The following is a 12,032-nucleotide window of genomic DNA, read 5'->3' as shown; positions in this document are numbered from 1 at the left end:
ACGCTCTGGGAACCCCTGCTCTAAACTCTCTGGGCCTCTTTCCCCTATACAAGCTAGGACCGAGGAGAGATCTGGTGCCTCCCACCCCTGCGCAGTGTCCCAGCTTTTCTTAGAACATTCCCCCAAAATCTCGCTGGGGCTGCGATCTTTCACAAAAGAGGCACTAGCCCTCACTCCCTGCCTTGGCTGAGATTACGCCCTGTCTTTTCTCTGAAAAAACACTAACTTTGAATGCTTTCTTGCCGACGATGGGAGCCTCGTATTTACCAAGCCACCACCGCTTGGCACCAATGTTTGCTTACCTCTGCTCAGCTGCTATCTTTGGAGGATTGTCTCGTCCTGCCCTTGGCCAGGCTCATGTTTTTCAAGTTCAGTCCTGAGGAGTCTCTTATTTGCCAGATTGAGGAATTTGGTTTCTTTCCTGCACGTGCCCCTGTGGTTCCCCCTCAGCTGTTCTCCATCTGCTAGCAGCGGAGATGCAAGGGGTCAGGGGTGACCCGAACTGTCTGTCCCTGCAGGGAGGGGTTTTTGTCATCACAGTGCTTAGAATTGTTGGCATATGATAATAATAAAAAGCAATTTGTATTATTCTGTTTATAAATTGTCTACAGACAATGCACTCTCCTCCCCCTACCCCTGTGGCCTGCACCCGGGCAGACAGCTCCCTCCCTTGGTGCACCAAGGCCACAGGGGTCACTATTCTGGAAACCTTTATGGAACACCATTCCTAAAAAGGCCATTGTCACAGGGTCCCTTGGGAGCAGGAAGCGGGGTCTCAAACCATTCCTCTGTTGTCTAGGAGACTTGGTGTGGCCTCCCCTACCACCATCACCATCGCCGCCACCGGCCTCAGCGCCCCAGAATCGCTCTTTTACATGTCTGCTTAGTGCCCCCTCCCTCGCCACCTCCCCACCCGGCAGGCCTGCCCGACCCCCTGCCTGAGTGGCTAAATGGCCCGCCGAACCCATTCTCCCCGGGGCCTTCGTGGGAAGGCTGGACCTGCCCTCGCGGCACCTGAAACAGCAGGACTCAGCTAGAGGGGGGCCATTAGCCAAAGATGGTGCTGCTAATGGTGACAAAACCAATGATGCTTCAGGAAGCGCTGACCTGTGTGTGTCAACTCTGCATGTCCTACGGCACCAGCCTGCATTTAATATCCAACAAAATAGCCTGAGGGAGCACAGTGCCCTGCTCAGGACTCCAGACATCAGTGTCCCCCGGCCACCTCGCATGTGAATTCTCCTTGCCAGGGACGCCTTGGTCCGCTCTCACCCCTTGCCTCCAGAGTTTATGTCTATGCATCTGTCTGCACCCCTCTCCCCCCAGTTCATTCCCCAAACGGATGGAGAATCGCTGTTGTAAATAATTATATTTTTACTGAAGTTTGGGGAAAACAGAAGAGAAAATAGCTTCAACCTGAGCCGTAGCCGTCAGTGTTCTTAGAGTTGCCTGTTGTGTCCCCACGACTCTCCCCTCTTCAGCTGGCTGTTCCCTTGCTTGGCTTCTCCCGGTCCACGCTCCAAACCCGTTTCTCCCTCCATCCCCAAACTGCCACGGAAAAAAAGGAAATTTCTGTTCCTTTATCATATAGACATATTTCCGCCTGCACTACCCCCTTTCCGGGGGCCTGGGACTTCCTTTACTCATGTGCTTAGTAAGGTTTCCTTAACCGAGGTCGCCTTCCCTGGCGTGAAATCCCCCGCTCGCAGCGCCCTGGGCAGCGGTCATTTCTGTTGTGAACAGCAATTTCCCTTCCCTGTTACACAGGCAATTTCCTCTCCTGCCTACAGGCCTCACTGATTCCTAAACCAGAAGACACTTTCCCTTGTGCCAATTCACTTTTCTCGATTACATTTTCCGTAATATTGTAAAAACATTTTGTAAACTATTACAAAGCAAAAAAACATGGTCCCATCCCTCTCACAGCCATTTTTATTTTCAAATGCTCCATTTCGTCTCTGTGCAAACACACGTTTTAAAGCACCTATGTTTTCCTCTACTGCTTTTTGATCTTAATAAAACAATATTGCTATTGTTTTAATAACTGTGAAACATTCCATTGAGTTACTGCCCCACAGTTCAGCGACACATTCCACATCACAAAAGCAAGAATCTTTATTTTTACTAATGTATCCCAAACGGTGGGAAACCGTGCCTAGCACATAATAGGACCTTAATGTATATTTGTTAAATGATTGAATGAGACATTTCAATTGTTTCTAATGTCTCATTGCTATAGACAGGGTGCAATAAACATCTTTATGCATATAACATTTTCTTTTAGCTCAATTATTTCCCTAATATAGACTCCTAGGACTAATTCTAAGAACCTAATAAAAACTGCAGCAGCATCCTAGCTGGTTTGTTCAGTGGTTAGAGCGCCGGCCCTCAGGCCGAAGGGTCCTGGGTTTGATTCTGATCAAGGCCACATACCTTGGTTGCAGGCTCAGTCCCTGGTTGGTGCACATGCAGGAGGCAACCAGTCGATGTGTCTCTCTCACATCAATGTTTCTCTCTTTCCCTCTCTCTCCCTCTCTCTCCCTCCTTCTTCCTTCCGCTCTCTCTGAAAAGCAATGGAAGAAATATCCTCTGGTGAGGATTAAAACAACAACAACCATTGCAGCAGCAGTTTTAATAAAAACAGCAACAGCAGCAGGGATTATATTAGCTAACACAGAGCTAATGTACTTATTGAGCAGCTACTATGTGCCAGGCTCTGTGCTAAGCATTTTACACCCAAAATATCACTCACTCCTCACAACATCCCTATGAGAAAAGCACTGTATTAATTATCCTCACTTTATAGATAGAAATGTGAAGGACTGTCATTTGCCCAAGGTCACACAGCTTGTAGAGGGCAGAGGCGGGACTTGAACTAAGGTCTATCATACTCCAGGCTCTGAGATCTGAGCTATCACAGTGACTTATAAGCTCAAATGGTGTAACGAGCTGAGGACTGTTGTTGGTACGTGCCTCCACGTTGCTTTTGCAAAGGCCCCATGACCATTTATAGGCAGAGATGAAGGATGCCTGTAAACTTATTTTAAGGCATGCCACTTGTTAGGTGCATATACTTGGGTTCTGCTTTTTATTCAGTCTGACAACCTTCACCTTTCACTTGTAATATCTAGTTCATTAACATTTAATGTAGTAATTGACTCATTTGGATTTAAAGATTCCAGCTTACTACTTGTCCAAACTCTATGTGTTCCTTTTCTCTTTTTTCTTGCCTCTATCTCAATTGATTTTGTCTTTCTAAATTTCATCTTCCCTTTCTATCAGTTGGGCAGGTATATATTCTTCTATTTTTTTTAGAAGTTACCAGAAAAGGGCTTTTATTATAAAATCTCCAGGCACTCAATAATGACAACCATTGGCACATGTTCGCTAGATGCTCATAAGTCAACCTAAAATAAATCATCTCCCAGAAGCCTCTTCTCCCCACCTGGCACTGTGGGTCATTGACTCAGGTCCCCAAGAGCATGACAATAGAATGCTCTATGCACAGGCGGCACTGAATTCGGGCTCTAAAATATTAAGCAGCTCCTGTTGTCCTCAGAGGCATTCAATCCAGTACAAACAAGCAGACAAAACACTTGATACCCAAATTCAGATGGCCATCAGCGTAGGACCCAACCTGAGCACAGGCTGATAGCAGAGATGGCCTCAAACCAAGCCCCTGCCACAGGCAAAGCCCAGCCTGCCTCAGGCTGGCCTCGCAGACGCCACAAAGACTCTCTTCCTGGGAAACAGAACCATCCTTCCATGAGCTGATCCAAAATGCTGTTCATCTTTGAAGAGGCTAACCTGCCTTTAAGCATGACATGGCAATCCTTCCTTTAATTATTAATCAAATAATTAAAGGCGTCCAAATATCCCTAATTCTTGGCTTTGGACATGGTTTTATATTCACATATGAGATGTTCTAAAAACTTTAAGATAAAAGTAAACCATGTTGCAGAGATCTGGAGTAAAACAGGCTTGAAAATAGCCTAAGACCTTCCTCTCCCTCCCTCTGGGCCTCCACCCTCCAGAGTGTGGGGCAGGGTGCCAATTGTTTAAGACCCCGGGGTACCCATGCATGCAAGTACTCGAGGAATTCCTAGAAGTGACTTCTCCGGAACCTCATTTGTGACTGTGGACACAAATAATGTAACTGGAAAACATCTTTGGCCAGGGAAGTAGGCTGTTTCTGTTCCTTACGAGTGTGATTTTGACTCTGGTAGCAAAGCTTTGCTATCCTGTCTGGAACCAGAAAGGTCAGTTTGAGGTTAAGCCTGAGTGAATAGTCCACCGTGAAATAAACAGCACAACCCAGGGCTATGTGCAATGTTATTCTTCCACCTTCTTCCTGGAATTTCAGAGGCTGTGCAAACGTCACAGTGCCAAATAATGCCAGCAGGGAAACCTGTTTCCTTGAGGATTCCAGAAAAAATAAAACATACTTTAACTATGGATGTGTACATCTCTGCTCCCTGCTCCCTAACACCCCCCTCTTCTCTCGAAAAGAAAAACTGAGTTTCTCTTATCTTTTCTTTCTTTCCACAAGATTTTTCTTGTTTCCAAAACCCTTTCTTTCTCCCTCTCTCTCCTATACACACACAGAGAACAAAGCACAGGATATTCACATTGGATGGGGGACCTGAAAAATCAGCAAATCCAGTGCTTTTCAAACTTTTTTTTACACCAAAGGATGTGATTATTGAACAAATGTATTTGTAGCCTATATTAGCTATGGCTGCAATAATGCCGTGTAACAAACCACCCCCAAATAAAATGGCTCTTAACAAAGTAGAACAGCATTTATTCTCATGCTCACAGATCTGTGGGTGGAGGTAAGCTGGCCTAGGAGGGACCCAGATGAGTTCTGCTTCAGGCTGCAGGTTGGTGTAGGTCTGCTCCACAGATGTCTCCTTCTCCTTGGACCGGTGGCTACCCATGGGTACATTCTCATAGTAAATGGAAGAGCACAGAGACAAGCCAACCCATGCAAGCACATTTAAAACCTCTACTCACATCACATCCTCTCACCCTCCATTGGTCAAGGTCAGTCATATGGCCAAGCCCAACGTCAAGGACAGGAGAGTGACATCTGCTCCAAGGGGGAGAGGGGAGGGAATGATTACTTGCTGACCTATAATCAACTTATCACAGACACCAAATATATCAAATAGACATAAGTGGCCCTTTGCTAGTTGAACGAGGGATGAGGGGAGCCTAGACCCCTTCTCTCCTTGTCCCCAAATTCCCAGTGAGTCCTCTGTCTACTCCCAGGGCTTCAAAGAACATAGCATGAAATGCAAGACAACCTTTTTTGCAGATAAAGAAAACTGAGATGCAAATAATAACTTGGCCACAACCTGAGAAATAACCGGCATGAGACCACAAGTGAGAGGAGCTTGCAAATCCGATGACAGCCAGTCATTTTCCAGCCTCCAGTCATAGTTAGAGAGATTACAACAGTTTTACAATGGTTTACAATTTGTGTCAATTGCTTGCAGCTGGAGAAAATGCTCCCAAACCAGGTAGCATCGTAAATAAAGGAAAGAGGGGAGTGGAGGATTACTATTCTGACTACCGAACCTCAAACCATTCATTTCACAGGGCAAAACCTAGAGCCAACCTCTTGCATTCCCACCACCCACCCAGGATTCGATGTAGGCCAGAGCAGTGGCAGACAAAATGGGAAAGAACATAGTCGAGCTAAATTCTAAATGCGTCTCTGATGAAGAAAATTTTCAAATGAAAAAATAAAAGACCGTAAGTCTACTTGTTGGTAAAGGAGGCCTTTAGAAGCCAGAGCTCTAGGAAGGGGAGAGAAGCTTTCCCAAGGCCGTGACTCCCGAGCACTGCAGAGAGCAGCCATGGACTGAGGATGCTGGCCACCAGAGAAACCTACAGGTCCAGGGAGAGGATTCGGCAGGAAGAGATGAAAGAGACAGAGTTGAGTCAACACCAAGAAAAACAGCTACGTAAAGGGACCCCAGGGTGAAGCCGGAGGCACATCAGAATCCCAAAGAGGGCCAGATGTTTTCCACCTTACCTGGCCCACAATCGCAAAGTCAAGGATTGGTACAACGATGGGCCCCTCAGTGGTTAGGGGGTTGGGGGCGAAACCAAAACACAGTAGCATCTGGGGCCGAGATGAAATGGGGTAGGTTATTCCTTGATCTGAGGGTGCCAAGGGCTCCCTGCCCAGTCTTTGCCATGCTCCCCACCTGAGCTCTAGTTATCTTTGCCTCTCCAAGACTGAAATGGGAGGGTGAGTAGAGTGCACAGGCCACTCTGTGTACTAAAGCTTCTAATGCGTATGATCTACATGAGGCCCCCACTGTCCTGATCCTGTGCTGTGTCACAGGCCTAAGCAGGCACTACATTTCCCAGAATTCTCCCCTGTATGGTTCTAGATTAAGGCTACAAGCAAGAAAAATCTGCATGAGATTTGGAAGGTGGAGTGAAGCCGGGACCTTTAGGCACAATAGAAGCATCTGGAGAGTTTTAGAATTCACTAATGCCAAACCTCACCTCAAAACCTCTATTTTTTAATGTTCCCCAGTTCGTCATAACATGCAAGGAGGACTGGGAAGCAAAGCGTTGACCCAGTACACTCTGGGCTCAAGATTTTGTTCCATTTGAGCTCCCAGAATTTCCTCACACTCTAGTCTGATTTAGTTGGGCTCTTGAATTAAGTGACTCTGAGTGCTAGGTGGTTGTAAAGTAGATGAGAGAAAAGGATCCTTCCCAGGGTGGAGAAAAAGATGAACCTAATTTTAGATGGAGGACTCTACCTGCTTTTTACCGGGGATGAAAGAAGCAGGGAAATAATCTACAAATTAAAGCAGTAGAAAGGGTGTATAAGCTGGAGGGGACCCCCACAGCTGGGATAAGGGGCAGCCCTTGTCCACAGCCTTGAGGTATAGTTGCCTTACTTTCTACAATGCCCAAAGGCTTAATGGGACAAGAGAAATTGTAAACAATGATAGCAATTGTTAGCATTTGTCAAATACCTATCAAGGGTCAGGCACTGTGCTAAGTTCTTTTCATGTAGAAGCTCCTATAATTAATTCTCAGGGTAACCCTATGCTGTGGATGTCTACACTCTCCCCACTTTACAGATGAAGAAACTGAAGCAGACTGGCTGAAGAACTTGCCCAAGTTCACGCAAGCAATAGAACTGGGATATGTGTCTCAGGAATATGCCTCTGGGGTGCACACTCCTAACACTGCACCACACCACAGCTCTATCCCTGTGAGCCTCGGGTAGGTACTGTCCCCATTTTACAGGTGAGGAGACTGAGGTTAAGTGAGTTTCTCAAGCTGACACATTTCACTAGCACAGCCTGGATTTGGAGCCTCCAGAAAAGGAATGAACATTCTAGAGGCGCTGAGGAGTTTGGCCTAGAGGCAGAGAGATGTTTCTAAATGCCCGTCTCTCCCCTAACACCACCCCACCCTTCGCACTCAGAGGCAACACAGAAATCACATGCCAGGATCTTTCAAAGTAACTACATTTTTAAACGTCTACCGGAGACCCAAACCAGCACAGGCATGTGTGTGGAGTCTGAAAATGACACATAAATAGAAGGAAAGGGTGAATCCAGCCGTGCTCCAGGTTGGGCAAAACATCTCAGATTATTTGTTTCTAACATTTTGCAATTGGCAAGACCCAAACCACATTTTTCCAACCCTTCCCTTCTCCACCCCGCCCCGCCCCGCCCCCACTGCCCCGCTTTACATCGTAAGCCCATGTGTATTTCCCCAAAAATGTGATCCATATGTCTCTGATCTGTTTACACTTAACTCATCAAACTGTTGTTTGCTAAGAGTTGTTTGCTGCGCAAGAAGCCTTCCGAGACTGTCTGTGAGGCCTTCAAAAGGCCCCTTCGGCATCTTTTCTTAGAAACAGGAAGCTACGCTTAGCCAAGGGCAAATGGAATTGAAAATGCTGGCGGTGGGAGGCGAGAGGCTCCGGGACCAAAAGGTTGTTCTTACTCCCCACATGGCAGAACAGCAAGGAGGTGCCCCCTGAGGGGATAGGTCAAGTCCTGGAAACTGGCCTGGGCTAGAACACCAAGGCCAAGGTTGGGTCCAATTTTGTTTTCAGCCACTCTCACAGTCCCCCTGTTGCCACAGCCCCTGAGGTGGCTGTGGGGTGTCATGGGGAGTCAGTGGCATGACCCTGGCCTGGGTCACCTGTGATCCTGATGGTATGGACTTCTTTGCTGGAACTGGACCCCGTGCACTGGGTTTCTATCTCAGTGGCTAAAGACCTCGCAAGTTCTGCGTTTCTATCTGCCTTTACAAACCACGCACACATGTAGACAGCAGACCAAACACTTCTCGGAACAAACCATTACATCTGATATGGCTTAACTCATCCATGTTTTGTGGCTTCGGCAAAAGGTTCTAGTTTTGTGCTTTTGGTTTGTGTGTTTTTTTTTAATTGCTGAAGTTCAGCTAACTTCTGTCCTCTGGGAAAACTGATCTATGTAAATGTGATTTAACTAAAGGGCATGAGCCATTCACATGTGTTTTACATTTTCTAATCATCTTGAGCTCTGTACACAGGGAGCAGACTGAAAAATGATGGTGGTCTCATTTCAACAGCAATTTTTATCCATTCTATCTCCCCAGAACACCGAATGATGGCTGGAGAGAATCCCGCTTCCTATCCAGACAATCAGAAGCTGGTATTTATGGAAACCCTGCAAGTTGACAGAATGGGAAGGAGACTCAAGGGAAGAGAGCAAATCTTTAAGATGTCTACATTCTTCAAATTGGCCAGAACTTTATTAAAGATTCATTATAAATATTCTGTTTCCCTGATTAAATTCAACAAAGATTTAAGAAATGTCTGCTGCGTTCGTTTCTATTGTTGCGTAAAAATCTCCACAACTTCAGTGGCTTCGAACAACATACATTTCCTATCCCATAGCTCCTACGGGTCAGGAGTCCAGCATGGCTGACCTGGCTCTCTGCTCAGGCTCATAAGGTTGCAATTAAGGTGTCAGCGGGGCTACATTCCCATCCGGAGGCTTGACTGGGGAAGAATCCACTTCCAAGTGTCTTTGGGTTGTAGGCAGAATTCACTTCCTTGTAGCTGTACGGCTGAGCTCCCAATTTTTGCAAAGTTGTTGGCCATGAACTGCTCTCAACTCCTAGAGGCCACCCGCAGATCCTTACCATTTGGGTCAATGTTCTGCCTGTTTCTCCTAAGTTAGCAGGAGAAGCTCTTCCTTCAGGAAGGGCCCAGTCCTTATTCAAAGTCTTTCACCTAATTAAGACAGGCCTCCTCAGTATAATCTCCCTTTTCATGAACTCATTTGAGACCTTAATTACATCTGCATAACCCCTTACCTTAGCCACATAATATAAACTTTCAGGGGAGTGACATCAATCGTACTCACAGATCTCATCCACACTCAAGAAGAAGGAATTTTATAAGGAGTGTATGTAGGGCAGGGGGTAGAGGGTAGGAATCTCAGGGGCGATCCTAGAATTCTGCACATCACATCTTCTGTGTCCAAGGGTATAGTGATACATAGGTTATGAACCCCACTCTCACAAAACTCACATCCTAACAAAGGCAGTGGATATGCAACAAATAATTACTAGTCCATGAGATATATTCCATCTAGAGACATGTTCAATGTTCAGAAGTAGCACAGAGGTGGTCATATAGAAACTGGGATTTGTAAGATGTATAGGAGTTCACAAGCAAGTTTGCAGAAGGGGGGATTACGTAGGACTGGCTTAAAATGAAATGATGTTATTAACAAATTATCAGGAATTTGATTTTGCTAAGAGTTCAGCAAATGTGCTGAGCATTTGTATTTGTTTTATTTTTACTTATATTCTTAAAAAAGAAATAAAAGTATTGCCTTAAACCTTATGTGTATGACATGTTGCATGTGACTCACTTGCTTACAGCAATCATTAGAATAACGCCGAGGGGAAATGCATAATGAGTTAACACTCCAGCTGCTATGGACTGAATTTTTATGTCCCCTCCAAATTCCTATATTGAAGCCCTAATGCTCAGCATGATGATATTCAGAGGTGGGGCCTCTGAGTGATAGTTAGGTCATGAGGGTGGAGCCCTAGTGGTAGGATTAGTGCACTTATAAAAAGAAACAAGAGAAATGATCTCTCTCTGCCATGTGGGGATACAAGAAGGCAGCTGTCTGTAAACCCTATGTGTATGACATGTTGCATGCATGAAGAGGGGCCTCACAAGAGCCCAACTGTGCTGGCACTCTGATCTGACTTCCAGCCTGCAGAATGTGAGAAATAAGTGTTTTTGGTAGAGCCACCCAGCCTATGATGTCTTGTTGTCGCAGCCTGAGGTGACTGGGACACCAAGCCTATAAGAAAATGTGCACTTGGCCAGAGTGGCTCAGTTGGCTAAGGACTGTCCTGGGCACACCAATAGGTTGCCAGTTCAATTCCTGTTCAGGGCACATACCTGGGTTGCAGGTTCAATCCCCCATGGAGGTGTGTATGGAAGGCAACCAATGTTTCTCTCTCTCTGTCTGTCTTTCTCCCTACCCCCTTTCTCAGTATGTCCTTGAATGAAAAAGAAAGAAAGAAAGAAAGAAAGAAAGAAAGAAAGAAAGAAAGAAAGAAAGAAAGAAAGAAAGAAAGAAAGAAAGAAAGAAAGAGAGGGAAAGAAAGAGAGAGAGAAAACGTGCTCCTGGCTTTCCTGCGGAATGGGTGGGCTTTTACAATCAGAAGCTTTCCTTCAAACCTGTTCTATCCCAGGAAGGTGGAGATGAGTCCGTACCTACAGGCATAAGGACAGGAAATGCCAAGGCAGTGTCTGTAGCCCAGAGGACAAAGCAGCAGCCGGGCGGTGAAGCCAAGCCCATCCCAGAGCCTGAGTGACACATGCTAACTGTGCCCCACATCCTGGCCCTTTCGTAACCTGAAACAAGGTTCTCTTTTGAAACCTGAAGCTTCTGACTCTTCCACCGCAGTATATAAACATGGGCCAGGAAGAAAATGGCTCTGAGAGATACAGTAGCCTTTATGTCACCTCCAAAATACCTCTCGGGCCACTGGGAAGTCAACAACACTACACACGAAACACAGCCACCTTGCAGGCAGTCTGGGTCCACACATTTACCTCCTTTGGCGAGTCTGATGGTGGGGTATTTCTGGTTACTCAGGGGTAACATTACTCAGACCTGCTCAGGTTAGTTGGCCCCTCTGTGGCCTTCCTTTGAGCCAAATAGTGGAGGGAAAAGTACTTTAGATACGATATTAGGACACCTGGGTTCTAGTCTCAATTTAATTTGTTCAGTTTGTGCCCAGGACTATTGGGGAACAAGTGAGTTTTCCACTTATTGGGTAAGTGAGTTTTCCAGATAACTAGAGATGTGCTAGCTACAAGATATCTGCACTTTACTGAGTAAGTATTGGAAATTCTTGTCAGATGTGGTATATATGAAGAGCACAGGCCTGGAGCCAGGGTGCCTGGGTCTGCATCCAGCTCCACCACGTGCTTGCTCTGTGATGTTGGGCAAGAGACTCAACTTCTCTGAGTCTCTGGGGATAGTCCCTAGTTCATAAAGTAGTGGCGAAGGTTAAAGAAATTAACTATATAAAAACACGTAGAACAACACCCGGCACATAATAATCATTTCAATGAGTATTATCGTTATTACTATAAAACAATGTAAAATATGAAAGTAAGTGAGGCTTTTCTGTTTCGGGTCATTACCATAAACACTAAGCAAGATACCATATGTACACGCACGTACTATGTACCACTACACACCCACTCCCACTAACCGTGTATAAATGCACACGCCTAAATACAAATATATATTATCACGCCTTTGTGACCCGCCAGAAGACCATGCTGACCTTGAATGACCTCAGGGGCGGCACTAATGACCGGCCTGCCTGCCAGGGGTGGCGTCCGGCCCTGTCCGACTGTCCTCCCCTCTGGGCTGGTCTTCTGTCCTTCTGGAACCGGGTAACCCAGTTGCAAAGCCGTGAGAACTGAGGCTAGAATACAAGCACAGAGA

Source organism: Miniopterus schreibersii (assembly GCF_964146895.1).
Source record: "Miniopterus schreibersii genome assembly, chromosome: 3".
Taxonomy (NCBI): domain Eukaryota; kingdom Metazoa; phylum Chordata; class Mammalia; order Chiroptera; family Miniopteridae; genus Miniopterus; species Miniopterus schreibersii.
The sequence above is the reverse complement of the archived record's forward strand: the minus strand, read 5'-3'. Positions refer to the sequence as shown.